Here is a 16146-nt window from a genome sequence, read left to right as displayed (position 1 = left end):
ACGGAACCCCGTCCTGGGCCTTTAGCAGTGCGGCAGGCTGGGGGACAGGGCCGGAGCACGCGACCCGGGGCCCGGCGGGACCCCTGGACCCAGCTGGGGCTCCCATGCCCAGAGGAGCAGGAGAAGCCTCCCCGGGCCCGCCGGACACCATCCTGCCATGCAGCAGGACCAAGGACAGAGCCCGGGATGGGGAGGCCGCCCTCCCTGGGGCCCTCAGGGGCCCCGGCCGGAGCTCCTGAACCCAGCCAAGCAAGGCAGGCTCCTCAGGCACAACGGAACCCCGTCCCAGGACTTTGGCAGAGTGGCAGGCTGGGGGACGAGGCCCAGGGCCGGAGCACCTGACCCGGGGCCCGGCGGGGCCCCTGCACCCAGCTGGGGATCCCAGGCCCAGAGGTGCAGGGGAAGCCTCTCCGGGCCTGCCGGACACCATCCCAGGCACCCTGCCACGCGGCGGGACTGAGGACGGAGCCCGGGATGGGGAGGCCGCCCTCCCCGGGGCCCTTGGGAGCCGCAGAACCCAGCCGAGCAGGGATAAGCTCCCTGTGCACGACAGAACCCCGTCCCCAGGCCTTTGGTGGGCCGGCAGGCCGGGGGACGGGGTCTGGGGCCGGATCACCGGACCCGGTGCCCGGTGGGGCCCCTGGACCCAGCTGGGGCTCCCAGGCCCGAAGGCACAGGGGAAGCCTCCCCGGGCCCGACGGACACCATCCCAGGCACCCTGCCACGCGGCTGGACTGAGGACGGAGCCCGAGGTGGGGAGGCCACCCTCCCCGGGCCCACAGGGAGCCCCTGAACCCAGCGGAGCAAGGGGAGGCTCCCCGGGCACGATGGAAGGCCTTTGGCGGGGCAGCAGGCCGGGGGACATGGCCCAGGGCTGGAGCACATGAGCCATGGCCTAGCGGGGCCCCTGGACCCAGCCAGGGCTCCCGGGCCCAGAGACAAAGGGGAAGCCTCCCCGGGCCCGTGGGACCTCGTTCGGGCACCCTGCCACGCAGCAGGACCCAGGATGTAGCCTGGGGTGGGGAGGCCGCCCTCCCCGGGGCCCCTGGAGCCAGACCAGCAGGGGGATGTCCGCCGGACCCCATCTGGGGCAGCAGGCCACGCGGCAGGGCCAGGGATGGACCCAGGGCTGGGGTGGCATCCTGGCCCATCCAGCTGCTGGCTGAGAGCCGCTAGGCTGAGAGAGGTCCCAGAGTACCCTGTCCCTAGTAATCCGGAGGAAGGCTACCCCCTTTCTGGTAACCCGGGCACTCCGAGTTACGGAGGGGATCCTAGGCGCGACCTCCTGGAGCCCTGGCTGGGATCCGGGAGGCAAATGAGCCCTCATCTGGACTTCCAGGCCGGCCTGGCCCGGCCATCTGGTCGCCCCATTGGAAAGCATTGCGCTTGACCAGATGGCTGAGGGCAAAGCTGCGACCAGATGGCCGGGACCTGAAAGGACTCCCGTCTGCCTGCCCGAGCCTTCGCGGTAGGGCTCCTGCCTGCCCACGCAGGGCTTGGTGGGCTCCGCTTCCTGGGGGGCTCGGGGACCCCGGCTGGGCCTCAGGCACAGGGAGGACCACCGGAGCTCTCGGGTCCGGATGCCCGAGGGAGGACTGCCCGAGACCCGTGGAGCCCGTCCCGGGCACTTTGCCACACCGTGGGCTGGAGGAGGGAGCCACCGGGCAGGAGGGGAGGTGTTGTCTGGTCATAGCCCATCTGGCCCCCAGCAAAGAACCGCCAGCCCCGGAGGGGTGTTCCGGAATAACCTGCCCCTACTAATCCGGAGGAAGGCTACCCCCCTTTCTGGTAACCCACGTGCTCCGAGTGACGGAGGAGACCCTAGGAGCGAACGCGCATGACCTCCTGGAGCCCTGGCTGGGATCCGGGAGGCAAATGAGCCCTCATCGGGACTTCCAGGCCAGCCCGTCCATCTGGTCACCCTATTGGAAAGCATTGAGCACGACCGGATGGCCGAGGGGAAGGTGCGACCAGATGGCTGGGACCTGAAAGGACTCCCGTCTGCCCGCCTGAGCCTTCGCATTAGGGCTCCCACCTGCCCACACAGGGCTCAGGGGCTCCGCTTCCCGGGGGGCTCGGGTGCCCCGGGTGGGCCTCAGACATGGGGAGGACCACCGGAGCTCTCGGGACCAGATGCCCGGGGGAGGACTGCCCGGGACCCGTGGAACCCGTCCCGGGCACTTTGCCATGCCGCGGGCCGGAGAAGGGAGCCCCGGACGCCTGGGAGGTGTTGCCCGAGCATAGCCCATCTGGTCCCCGGCAGAGAACCGCCAGCCCAGGCGGGGTGTCCCGGCATACCCTGCCCCTAATAATCCAGAAGAAGGCTACCCCTCTTTCTGGGAATCCATGCGCACCGCGAGGCTCAGGGGACCCTAGGCGTGAACGTGCCCGACCTCCTGGAGCCCTGGCTGAGATCCGGGAGGTAAATTAGCCCCTCATCGGGACTTGCAGGCCGGCCCGGCCATCTGGTCGCCCCATTGGAAAGCATTGCGCGTGACCAGATGGCCGAGGGGAGAGGTTCGACCAGATGGCCGGGACCGAAAGGACTCCCATCTGCCCACCCCGAACCTTTGCGGTAGGGTTCCCACCTGCCCACGCTAGGCTTGGGGGCTCCGCTTCCCGGGGGCTCGGGGACCCCGGCTGGGACTCAAGCCGGGGGAAGGACCACCTGAGCTCTCGGGCCCGGATGCCCGGGGGATGACTGCCCGGGAACCGTGGAGCCCGTCCCAGGCACTTTGCCACACTGCGGGCCAGAGGAGGGAGCCCCGGACGCCTAGGGAGGTGTTGCCTGGGCATAGCCCATCTGGTCCCCGGCAGAGAACCGCCATCCCGGGAGGGATGTCCCGGCATACCTTGCCCCTAGTAATCCAGAGGAAGGCTACCACTCTTTGTGGGAACCGGTGCGCACCGCGAGGCTCAGGGGACCCTAGGTGCGAACGTGCCCGACCTCCTGGAGCCCTGGCTGGGATCCGGGAGGCAAATGAGCCCTCATCGGGACTTCCAGGCCGGCCCGGCCATCTGGTCGCACCATTGGAAAGCATTGCGCGCGACCAGATGGCCAAGGTGCGACCAGATGGCCGGGACCGAAAGGACTCCCATCTGCCCACCCTGAGCCTTCGCAGTAGGGTTCCTGCCTGCCCACGCAGGGCTCGGGGGCTCTGCTTCCCGGGGGGTCGGGGATCCCAGCTGGGACATAAGCCCGGGGAAGGACCACCGGAGCTCTCGGGCCCGGATGACCGGGGGACAGTAGCGGCTCGTGGAGGGAGTTAGGTGGGGCAGCGGGGCGGGGGAGGGGCAGGGTGGGGAAATGTAAACACCGGAATTTGGATGAACGGAGGTAAGTACACATTTAAATTAATAAAACGAATTCCTTTGCGCGTGCTGCATCGCATTTTGCAACGAAACTCCCTCCAGAATTCTGGCCGGTAATCAAATAGTGTGCAAACTTTTTTATGACAAACCTTTCCCTGACCTGGGATTTTGGATTTAAAACGTTGGGAATTATCACATACCCACCTATCCTTCATGCTTGATAGAGTGCCATCTAAACCCTTATACATAATATAAGTGAGAATGAAAGCACTCACTTAATTTGGGAGTTAGGATATACTGATCCATCCTCTACTTCAAATAAAGGCACCGTTCAATTTACAATACATAATATATTGATGAAAGAAGTACCTTTATACCTTCCATTCGGGTTGCCATGTGGACTACTGCATAAACGCCAATAACAGAACAGATCTATTTTGCCCTGAAAAAGTCCTTTTGATAAGGACGAAATGTGTTGGGATCATCCCTATAATGTTTTTAAAAGAACTTCATTGAATTAAAGGAAGAATTTTGGAAGAACACTGGTGGACATGGATTATATTTAATTTTTTGTCTAAAGTCAACTTGTGGTGCACCTGTGCTGTTTGTTTAAATTATTTCTGTTTCTGTGTTAAGTTGTTTGGGTACACGATGATGATTGTGGGCTCAATTGGTGGATTGATTACCGTTCTGTTGATGTATTGATATTGGTAATCATATTTGAATGTTGATTTGTTTTTTGAACTGAGTTGGTTATTGGATTTATTGTAAATCCAAGATCTCATTTGGCTGTCATCGTGGTGTGTAGAGCTAGGCGCTGCTTACACATTGATAAGGATTCTGCACTTTCAAATTTATTTTCTAGGTTGTGTGTTTAATTTTGGTCAGTTCAACTTGCTCTTGAGTGCACAGGAGCGAGCACACTGATTGAAGTAGACAACTGAAAGGGTTATTTAATTATTTGATTTTAGAAAAAGAGCTTGTGCAATTGTTTTCCTGTTTCATGGATAAGTTGTGCTATGACTGGTTACACAGCCAGGAAGCTGCGTCAGGGTTGGTGAAAACATCATCACAAAGCAGTGCTCTGATTGCTCGATTACTAACAAAGCCACAATGTGATAAGTTGGCCTTTGATAAAGCTGCTCTGTAGTTGGCTGTTGTACGCTAAACTGTTTGTTGAGATTGAAGTGGGTCTTTAGATTAGTGTTTGTTTTGAGAATAAATAATGGGATGTTTGATGACAAAGCCCAAAGTTACTGAGATGCCTGGAGAGGGTCAGAAAATGCCAGCTGAAGGAATCCTACCTATGAAATGATGGAGGTTGGGTACTAAACGTTTACAGGGATTTCAGAATTGAATGAATATACTGCCCATGATGAAGTTCTTCAATTTCCATTAGAGGGTACTTTTAATGTGAGGAAGTTTCATTTTTCGAGTCAAAAAGACCCCAGAACTAAACAGTTTGAGGTGTTTAACAAATGGGATTGCATGGCTATTGAAAAGGAGACAAAGAGGTAAAGACTTTATTTAGACATTGGCTAGAGAGTAAAATGGATACAGAAGAGATGGAGGGATGATATGATTGACTGTGTAAAAACATTCCATGTTACAGTTACTAAGAAAGAAGAGCAGGTTAAAGAGAAATTAAAAAAGAATGAGCGAGATGAAGAGAAAGATGATAGCATTTATAAGTGTTTTTTTTTTTTTAAAGTCCGGATCTCTTCCAGCAGAAACAACGCATACTAATGCAGGGGTTGACACAAGCAGGTGGAGATAGTTACCATAGTGCAAACTCCTATTGGAGTGGTACCGAGTGCACCAGCAGAGGTTATGGTGTTAGTGGCAGTCCCCAGTACAAGTGGAAACGTGCAGCCAGAGAGGCAGACACAGATTATATACCTGTTGGAGCAATGATAGTAGAGCCGCCGCCTAAAAAATTAGTAGTGGTATTTGGAAAATTGAATTTGGTGCAATGTTAAAAGGGAATGTGGATTTTAGCAGATTGAGTTACAATGCTGTTGAAATTAGATATTTAACAAAAGAAGCTTCTAGGTGTGATAATGAAGCATGCAACAAATTAGAAGAATTAGCTGGATAATTAGAGACTGACATCAGCAAAATGAAAAATGTGAAACATAATGATAAAATGGATTTAAGACATGAAAAAATTAGAGAGATGATCTTGATTATTTAAATGGCTTATAATAAAGATTTGATTAACAAAACACAGGATTGGATTAATTTGAAGAAAGGGACAGCAAATAGAGTATGAAAGGGGCTGAGGGAAAGGTGAGAAATGTTGCAAGTGATTCTGAAGTAAGGCACAGCTCGGTTCTGGAGTTTCTCTTAAGACAGGTTCATAGAGGAAATGTTTTGGATGTCCCGAGGACAAGGACTGATTTGTATTCATTTTCCAAAGATGCAAGAGGATCCAGTAAAGTGGTATGATGAAATACATAAATTGCACATTTATCCGATGTTATGGACTGATTTTAATTTGCTAGTCACAATTGGAATCCTTGGAGATTTGTAGCTAGAATGTAAGGTTGTTGGATGGCCGACACAAGAACTAGTTAGACTTGGGCCTAATAATGCACCAGCCACAGATGTAGCAGACAGATATAAGGCTCTGATTTAATATTTGAAAAAGCAAGTTCCTGATAAGGATATAAATTGGCATAGGATTTTGAGAACCACACTGGAGCTGAAGGAGTCTGTGCATTCCTTTTATGAAAGGGTAATGCATATTTAGAAGAAACATAGCGGAGTTGAAAGTCAGAGGAAAGAGGAGATGGTGGTTTTGTTTCTGCTTTCGTGAATAGATTGAGGCTGGAGATTAGTAATCATATTCAGCAGAGTGATTTGAGTTGGCCAACCAAATGTTGGTTGATGTTGGCAAAAAATAGTAGTGACTACTATAGGTCAAAATAATAGACGCTTCAAGAAAAAATTATGATTGCTCAGACAAGACTATTTGAGAAAGAGCCATGTAATCAAAAAGGTTCAGTTATGAATTCTGCACAAAATGGGGTGAATGGAATAAATCAGATAAAGTAAGGTATAGGTATGAAAGGTGATGGGATGAAAGTGAATGTTGACATGTTGAAAAAGAATACGGTATGCCATTTTTGTTGTAAGTTTGGGCATTAGAAGAGGGAGTATCAACAGAATCCAAATAGGATTCAGTTAAATTTAGGGCAGATTTCAAAGATACAAAGAAATAACATGATGTTGACTTTGCAGAACTCAAAGCAGAATGTGCAGAATCTGAAATCATTTAGAGTACCCATACCAAATCTCCAGTAAGGCAACAAAACATGAAAAATTGCGATATGGTGCAGGTTATCAACAGAATACAACAATTTTGAATGATGAAATTGCAGGGAGTAGATCACAGTGACACTGTCGTAGGAGGATTGCTTACTTTAAGCAGTCCTGGAGGAAGAGCAAAGTGGCCCATATGTTGACTGAGAAGTCAATTGCCATCCTGCTTCATTTTTGATTGATAGGGGTGCCTACCCATTCTACAGTTTGTTCTGTGAAAGTTCCAAACCTACCCCTCTGGGGGAAGAGGCAGTCCACACTGTAGGGATTAGTAACACACAAATTGTTAATCAGGTTACAGTAGATGTTCTAGTTAAAGTTGGTCAGATGGAAAATAAACATCAGTTTATATTATGTTTCGAGTACTTTAAATTTACTCGAAAAAGATTTACTTTGTAAAATGAACTGCGCGATTTATTGTATACCAGATAGTGTTCCAATTAAAACCCATGAGGATTCCGTTTTTAAATGAAGTTCAGAAGATTCGAGAATTAAATTAATCCCAGTTTTGACAAAAGAGGACCTACCTCTGGATTTAAGACATATTGTCAGAGAAGAGGCATGGGACTGCACTGGTACAGAGATTGGATTGATTAAAGGAGGAAAAAACAGTCAAAATAAAGATTAAATCAATTGCAAAATTCCCTGGAATGCAGCTGTATACACTTTAAAAAAGAAAGAGGCAGAAGAGGGAATTAAACCATTGATCGAGAAGATGGTTAAGCGGGGTATTCTTTGCATTGCTTGGTAGTCCTTGCAATTCTACTGTGATGGGAATTTAAAAGCCGAATGGCAAATGCAGAATGGTACAAGATCTCCGAAAGATTAATACAAATTTTGTTTCTTGTTGTCCAGTGGTACCGAATCTAGCAGTGATTTAATTTCAGGTTCCATCAGAAGCAGAATTGTATACAGTCACCGACGTGCCAAGCATTCTTCTCAATACCTCTTCATGAGGAATCTCAATTTCTTTTTGCGTTTCAATTTTTGATTAAAGTGCTTGTGTGGTGTAGAATCCCACAAGGGTATAATGAAAGTCCTTCAGTTTTCTCACAAATATTAAAAAGAGATTTAGAGATTCTAAAATCGGCATGCAACTCAGTGCTAGTGCAATATATTGATAAGCTGGATACACTTGCCTAGTTGACATATTGAGCTGTAAATGGGAATAAGGGCTCCCCAACTAAAAATGGAGTATTGTAAAAGAGAAGTCATCTATCTAGGACACCATATTGAACAGGGTGTGAGGAAAGTCTATAAAAAACAATTCTGAAATTGTCAGCCAGCCACCCAAAGGGAGGTTTTAATATTTCTTGGAATTATTGGGTACTGTCATCAGTGGATTCAAAACTTTTCCGTGATTGAAAAGCCTTTAGTAAGGTTGACGTGTAATGATCAAGATCTGGTACCATTTGATGAAGAATGACTTGATGCGTGTAAGAAAGTGAGAGAGTTTGTCTCATGTGTCTGCACTCGGGATGGCTGATTATTATATGATTTTCTTTTCTATTCTGCCATGAGAAAGATGGATGTGCACTTTTAATTCTCACTCAGAAACATGGAGGGTTAATGTGCCAGTGGCATATCTTTCTATTGTATTGGATCCAGTAGCTATAAGTCTTCCAGGTTGTTAGAAATCGATTGCAGCTGTTTGTTCGGCAATTGAACAAAGTGAAGGAATTGTGATAGGCCATACTTTACTTGTTTATGGCCCTCACTTAGTTGAGATCCTTTTAACGAGGACTCCGCATATAACAAACAATAGACTGACTGGTCATGAGCAGATGATACTTGCAGCAGAGAATATTTCTATTCAGCGATGTAATATCCTGAATCCAGCAACACTGCTTTTAATTTCAGACAAGAATTGTGAAGACAGGGAGGATGAAATTGATTAACTGGATCATGATTCGTTTTTGGGGAGTGACTAGATTTGCACATAATGAAGACCAGACATTAAAGAATTTCCTTTGGAAATGGCTGCTCTGACATTGTTTGTTGATAGTTCTTGTTTAAAGAACCACTGTGGAGCATTGAAAGCTGCCTTTGCAGTATGCTCTGTTTTAAAGACCCTAGAAGTATCCTCTTTGCCGAATAGAACTTCAGTGCAGGTGGCAGAATTGATTGCCTTTACGAGAGCTTGCTGCTCATCTGAGAATCTGAATGTGACAATTTACACAGATAGCTAGTATGGTTTTGGTGGTGTTCATGATTATGGTCAGATATGGTCACAGAGGGGGTTATGACCTCCTCAGGAACTCCTATTAAAAGTAGCATGTAAATATTGGATTTAATGGGAGCAATTCAGAAACCAAAAGTGGTAGTCATTACGTGCACAGCCCATAAGACTGGGAGACATTTGGAAACAAATATGCAGACCAAATGGCAAGGTCTTGTGCCCTAGTAAAGGAGTCCATTGTACAGGGAAGTTATAATGATGGGGTTAAGATCGATACAACACAAAATCTAAATAGTTTAAATTGTTTCTTCATGGATTCAATGCAAACTTCTTTGAGTGAATTGAGAGTTACAGGAGGAGGCCCCCAAAAATGAGAAAAGAAAATATGGAAACATTTGGTCATACAAAGAATTATCATGATTTGTCTGTAAATGCAGAGCAGAAATATATTCTGCCAGACTCCATGCTGCAGCCCATGTCTAAATATTTGCATAATCAGACTCATGTAAGAAGAGATAGTTTGGTTAGAATTGTCAATAAGAACTTAGAGAACACAGGATTTTGACAAGTTGTTGAAGAAGCATATAGCCGTTGTTTGATTTCATTGAAATACCCCGAGTAGAAAACTGTTACAGTAATGAATCACATTGCCAAATCAGAAGGCCCATTTACGAGATTGCAAGCAGATTTGATTGAGATGCCACATTGTAATGGCTTGAAGAATGTCCTGGTATTTATCTGCCTGTTCTCCAAATGAGTGGATGTAAGGAGAGCAGGATAGTTGCCGAATTATTGTTAAAAGAATGAATTCCTTATTTTGGTCTACCAACTTCTATTGAGCGTGATCGTGATGCATATTTCAAGGATGAAGTGTTATATCATTCAACTATTTTATTTTAGTTATCAAGCACAATCTTCTGGTTTAGTGGAACGTACAAATGGCATTCTGAAGACTAAACTTGCAAGAGTGTGTGTTTCAACTGGTCTGAAGTGACCTGATGCTTTTCCTCCTGTTCTGATGAATTTAAGAAGCATTCCTGACAGAGAGACTAGTTTATCTCCACATGAAATCATTATGGATAGAGCAGTGAGACTTGCATATGTGCCTTCAGCTTTACTAGTTTCAATAACTGATGACATTGTGCAAGATAACTGCAAAGTTCTAGCTGATAAAGGGAAATTGGTCTCTTATCAGGTGAATGTGGGAACAGAAGATTACAAAGAGATACCTTGTCACAGATTGAATGCAGGTAACTGGGTTGTAATTCGTAAGCATATTCATAAGGGCTGCTGCAACGAAAGATGGAAATGATAATGACCTCAGTGGATCCACACTGCTCACACAAGAGCGAGAGTAGCTTAAGTAGTGGATGAGACCAATGCTCAAGGCACACAGTGTGCTCAAGATCAAGCTCAAAGTCGAGTTTGCAGCGTCAATCCAGATGGTGGTGAAGAGTTTTCTTTTTAGGGGACTGGTGAAGACTAAGTGCAAAAGTTTCAGGTGAGTGAAAGTTCTGATGAAGAATCTGAAACTCCTAAGTCCAGTTTCAGAGTGAAGAGATGTTACCGTGCAAAATATCAAAACATGAGTGGCAGCAGAAAGAAGTAGCCTCTGAGCAGAATAGTAACAAAGATACAGTTGAAAGTTAAAGTTACAAAGACCCCTTTTGGAAGAAAGAAGTACCCTGTAAATGGAGCAGACAAAACTGATCTAAGTGCAAGTTCAAGTCAGATTTCAGGATTGGGCTCAAGTCAAAGCCTAGTGGAAGACAAAGAAATAATTGTTGTTGAAAAATAAAATTACTTTCATGTAGGAAGTTGGCTCTGTATATTCTTTACCAAAGTAAGGTATAGTGTGCACAGAGCCCAGTGGATCCCCAGAGGAATAGCAGATGCTAAAGTAGATAATACCTTACTCTCTTTTGTGGTAGTGTGGTTGAGCAGTCAGGCTTATAAAAGGGTAATGTTAAGCATTTGTTGCACACACTTACGCAAGAAATTATGTCACACACTCAAAGACTGAATCTAGACCAATAGTTTGTATAAAACGTTATTTTATTGTTTTATTTCTAGAACCAAGATTTACTTAGTAGCAGGTAAATTATACTTTTCATACAATGTTACTTTTCAAAAGGCACAAAGCCTCGTTTTGGAGGAGCATTCAGATTACTTTTGCAGTTGAGAAATCTGTTTGTAAGCTGCTCAAAAACACTTGAAATTACTCTCCGATTACTTTATAGTTACATTACTAGTTTGGCATGAAACAAACTCCTAACACAGTTTAAGCAACACAAGACATCAGTAAACAGGTTAACTCTTTCAAAAGCACTTAGTTAATTTTGTTGGAGAACAAGACCGTTTAACACTTAGAAGATTTTTCAGAGAAAGCCCACCATACAATCCTATGGAGAAAAACGAAGTGCTAAGTTTAACGGTAAGTAAACCGTTTTGGATATGGAATTATGGGGGGGTGGGGTGGGGTAGAACCAAGGTTCAGGTTGGCACTCAAGGGGCACCACCAGCGGCACTAGGGCGGCTGGGTGCAGAGTGCAGGGTGACAATGTTGGCCAATTGGGCTAGAGGGCACCTCGGTTGGGGCTGCTCACAGGCAGGCCACTTGGTCTTGGGAACCAAGCTCCTAGGGTTAAGGTCAGGGCAAAGGGGGTCCCAGGTTAGCACCAAGCCCACACCACCAGCGGCGGCTGGGTGCAGGGTGCTCAGGAGGTGTTGGGCGCCCAACGCTTTCCTATGGAGGAAGTCGGTCGCGGAAAAGGACTGAAGGCTGGACCCACAAGCCTGGATGAAGGTAACCAATAACTGGAGGAGGAAGTTGAAGAGTTGCTGGACACCAGGACACTGTCAGTCGGGCACCTCAGAAATCCAGGGATGCGGGTGCAGGGGAGTCCTTTCATGTCTGGTTCTTCTCACCGGTTCTGGTCGTTGTTGGGGGGACCCTACAGATTGAGGCTGCAGGCGTCGAGGAGAAGGTCGGTGGAGGTCATCCAATGTTGGAACACAGGTCAGGATCGCCGGGGAAACCTCCCTGGGGTTTTGGGGCCACTTGAACATGGGCCATGGGCATCTGGTGCAGAGTATGGAGGACTCGCAGATCAGGCGGGATCCGGAGTCCTGGCTTGGTTTGGTGTTGGACAAATCCGGTGTCCACAGGAGATGAGTCGTTGGGAAGGCAGAGCAGGTCTCTGGGGTTCTTGGAGGCTGCAGGACATGCTGTTTTTAGCTTGCAGGAGTTCCGGAGCAGGAGACAGGCCAGTAGGGCTGGGGCCAAAGCAGTTGTCATTGTCCTTCTCTTCTGCAGCATGGCTCTTCGGTTCTTCTTCTTGTCACGTCAAATCTGGCTATTACCTCCAGCCCTGAGCCCAGAACCAATTGGCTACTGTCCTTAGGATGACTATGTCCTTGGGGTGCTCACCCTACGTGAGGGTGGGCACCATCCCTATCCCCGATTGTAGAGTGCCTGCCATCAGCAAGACGGCGGACACTGAAGAGTGAGCTTCACCTTGCCTCCCCCACCTATGGGGTGGGGTTGGCAGAGGTGGGCACACCTTCTGGGCTGGTCTACTTTTTACAGCCTGACTTCCTGCCGGAAATGGAGTGAGACACTCCTGATAGCAGGAGAGGCTGGGGTCGCTTTATAAAGGCGGCAAGGTCTTTGAAGATTCCCTTCCACAGATGGCTTTTCCTGACCTGGGGGAGGTGTGAACAACTCCACCCAGTAAAGTGTTTGTTCCTGGGCCCAGGGAGCATAAGCTCCCACCCCGGGGTCCAGAAAAGTGGTTCATGGTGGCAGGCTGGTGTTCACCAATCTGAACCCCACCAGAGGCTGGTATGGTTTAGGGGTCCCTCTAGAGGGGACCCCTGAGTTCAGGGAATAATAAATCTGACACTAGGATCAGTTCAGGTTTATATTTCTGAGACGTTTTATAGCAAACATCCCAGGATTCAGTAAGCCATCCTGGGTCTAGGAAACTCGTAATGACAAGTTTCCAGACCATTTACTCGGGATGGCTTTACTGAGCACTTGTAATATCTAACAATGGCCTTCGATATTATATGGGCCTGTCTGCTCATGCAGATAGGTCCTCATATGAGACGTAGTGCACCCTATCTTAAGGGTGACTTACCTAGTTATCACGTAGTGATGAGCAGGCAGGGCACACAGGGATGTGTGCCATGTCGACTCTTCACTTTTAGCTGCACCGAAACACGCAGGCTGCAATGGCAGTGGTGCATGTTTGTGGTGAGAGTTCTCGGAGGGTGGCACAATACATGCTGCAGCCCCCAGAGGCCTTTCCCTGGTTACCATGCCCTTGGTACCATAGGTACCCTTTACAAGGGGCTTACAGGTAGTCCCTGGGAACCCTTTTTGATGGGGACCCAGGGTGCACACAGTCAAATTGCATCAGGTATCTGGCAAAAAAGTTAAGGGAAACCATGCAGAAAGGGCACTTTCCTACATACTGTTAACCAGAAATCGATCCACAGAGACGGTTGGATTCAGAAACTAGTAAGAGTGACTCACCAATTGCAAAAAGATCAATGAAAAGGACAGTTTAAAATAAAAAATATGGTGTGCCTGAATGGGTATATTTAGCCACAGTATCAGAAGAATAAACAGCAGATCAATTTGACGAGGAATATTGCTTGGTGAACAAGTGTCAAAGCAAGATTGAGATTAAATCTGAGATTGAGGAAGAACCATATTGAAAGTAAAACAGAGACTTTTTGAATAAGAGGTGAATCTAGATTTGATAAAGACATTTAGTTTTTTTTTTGTTTTTTAAAGCTGTGAACAGAGACTGAATCTAACGGATTTTGGGCAAAATTGTTTTGAAATTGATACATGAACTTTGAAAAAGTGCTAAAAACAAAGATTTAGCATGATTTTTGTTTTGATTGTTTTAATGACAAGAAAATAAAAATAAAATTATTGATTAAAATTATTATCTTTTTGTTGATTTATTGATTTTCAATTCGTCAGGACCGGAGGCGAGGATTGTGCTATCACTTTCTTCGACTTTATTCACAGTGGCTATTTCACTATAAGCATAAAGTGCCCATGAGTAACCGGGAACTTAGTTGAAACAAATAACATCAACAAAAGATTGTCAATGTCCAATCAGACTGCAGCCTCCATGATATAGTCCCTTGTCCATATCAGTAGTGCCTTTTTTTTTCGCTGTTCGAAGCCAAGATAAGTCACTAATTTCCTTCTTGATAACAGTTTTGCAAATTTGTTTGTTTTCTGGTGTTAATGCGGAAGCGTTACCGACCATTGGTTTGTTGGTGGTGTGCATGTGACAACACAATTGCTTTTCACCAGTGCTTTAAATGGGCCGGAACTCACCGGTACTAAGTACCGGCACTTCTGAATTTTCTGCCCTTGAGTACCGGAACTTCTCCTTGGCCAAACAGAGTACCGGTACTCAAGGGGCAGCAACGCAGAAAGGAAATGGGTATGTGCTGAAAGAAGAGAAACACAACTGACAAGGAGTCCACCTGTTTTCGTGCAGCACTCTGATAATCGAGTGATAACATGCACTGTGCTAATTCAGCAGCAGACCCAGGCGCGCAATGCCCATTGGGATCAAAAGGCTTCCCGCCGAGCATCCCACCTCCTCCCCATAACCCCCCACTCGTGTGTCAGCCCGGCCTGAGACAGCTTCCTGGGCACCCACAAATCCGCACCCCAGTACTTCACAGGTCTTCAAAACACCATTGACTTGCTAACAATGCTTTGTTGCTCTTTCACACCTTCTTTGAGCCCCTGCATCTTTACTCTGCTGATAGCTGGAAGAATCAGCCCCCCCCCCCAAGTGACGCGTTAGTACATCAGAGTATGCCAACACTTGTCTGGAGCCAGGTTGTAGGGAACAGGTGGTGACAGAGACACTGAGGCAGAGAGGGTCGGAATCAAGGTTTTGTAATGCAAGCCCAGCGAATGTAACCGTTTCTAAAAACAAAAGTATTGAATGCAGTTGACTGTTGAAATGGGTCGTTGCCAGTAGAAGACTGGATTCAGAGAGTAAAGGCAAATAAGCAATCAATGAAGCCCGTTCCTCCATTATCAAATGTTGACAATGAAAATCAGGTTTACTATTTTAAAGCAAGAATATTTTCTCAAGCTTCATTGTGCACAAGTGCTCGTGTGTCACTGTGCGTGATTTTGCATGCATTAGTGTTGTCTGCAGAGTTCAGCACAGCAAATGTTTAGCTTCCATCCTGAAAATCCTTGTATTACCACAGTCCGGCATGAAGCGCATGTAAAAGAGTTCGCTTATAGCAAGTACTAGGCCACTCTTTCTCTCCCCAGTGCAGATATGCTTTTTCTGCAGTGTCTCAACACAACTGTATTTTGTTTTAAAGAGGCAATTTTCTCTAGGGTTAATGGAGTGGCTGTGGGAGAGGCAGAGGTGGACAAACCAACAAATAAACAAGGATAGCAAGTCAGAGTCGAATCAAGAGTCCGACTTGGCTTGAAGAGCCCTTACATAAATCGAGCCTTGAAAACATTAAAATTGAAATAAAAAGTGTATTCTTTAACATGTGGAAGCATCTTACCTTGGTACATAAGATTATATCATCACATTGAGAGGAGTTTATTGAAAGTGATAGTAAAGTTAGAAACTTTTGAGCTCCCACCATGACCACCATGCCACTAGAAACTAAGAAGCAAGTCAGTTCTCATTACATTACATGTTACATTATATACAGCCTATTTTGTTTTATGAATGAAGCAAAATTATAGTGCATTAAATCTAACACAAGATTTGACTGCACAACATACATCCTGAACTGAATATACGATCATATGTGATAATGAAGAAAAAAGGAAGACTTCTGTATCATTATGTACATTTGCACACCAAGATAATATCAATAAAATTAAATATGTGCGCCTGGACACACCCCTTAGCACCGCCCATAGCCCCACCCCCAAACCCACCCCTAGTCCACAAATCAATTTGGTGAGTACCTGCACCTATTTTTTTCCTTTTAAAGAACTGCTTTTCACTGATTTCGCTGCAGGAACGCTTCCCGCTCCTACGCCGCCGAGTATAGTGGTGACAGAGTGCGGACGAATCCGCCCGCACTAGGGCGCTGCATGATGCTCTGGTCCTGCGACGCACTATTTCAGATACCTGTCAAACGGGTCTGAGATTGCGAGCCACAGACGGCCCGTGCTGCCTGGAGAGAGACGCCCTCTACGAGGGTCGTACAGGCGAGTGACGCACATGCCTGCATTTTGTTGCTGTATTGTGATGCCCTGGGACTCCCAGGGTCGGTAGTGAGTGGTATATATATATATGCCC

Source organism: Triturus cristatus, chromosome 4_2, assembly GCF_964204655.1.
Source record: "Triturus cristatus chromosome 4_2, aTriCri1.1, whole genome shotgun sequence".
NCBI lineage: Eukaryota > Metazoa > Chordata > Amphibia > Caudata > Salamandridae > Triturus > Triturus cristatus.
This window is presented reverse-complemented; position numbering follows the sequence as displayed.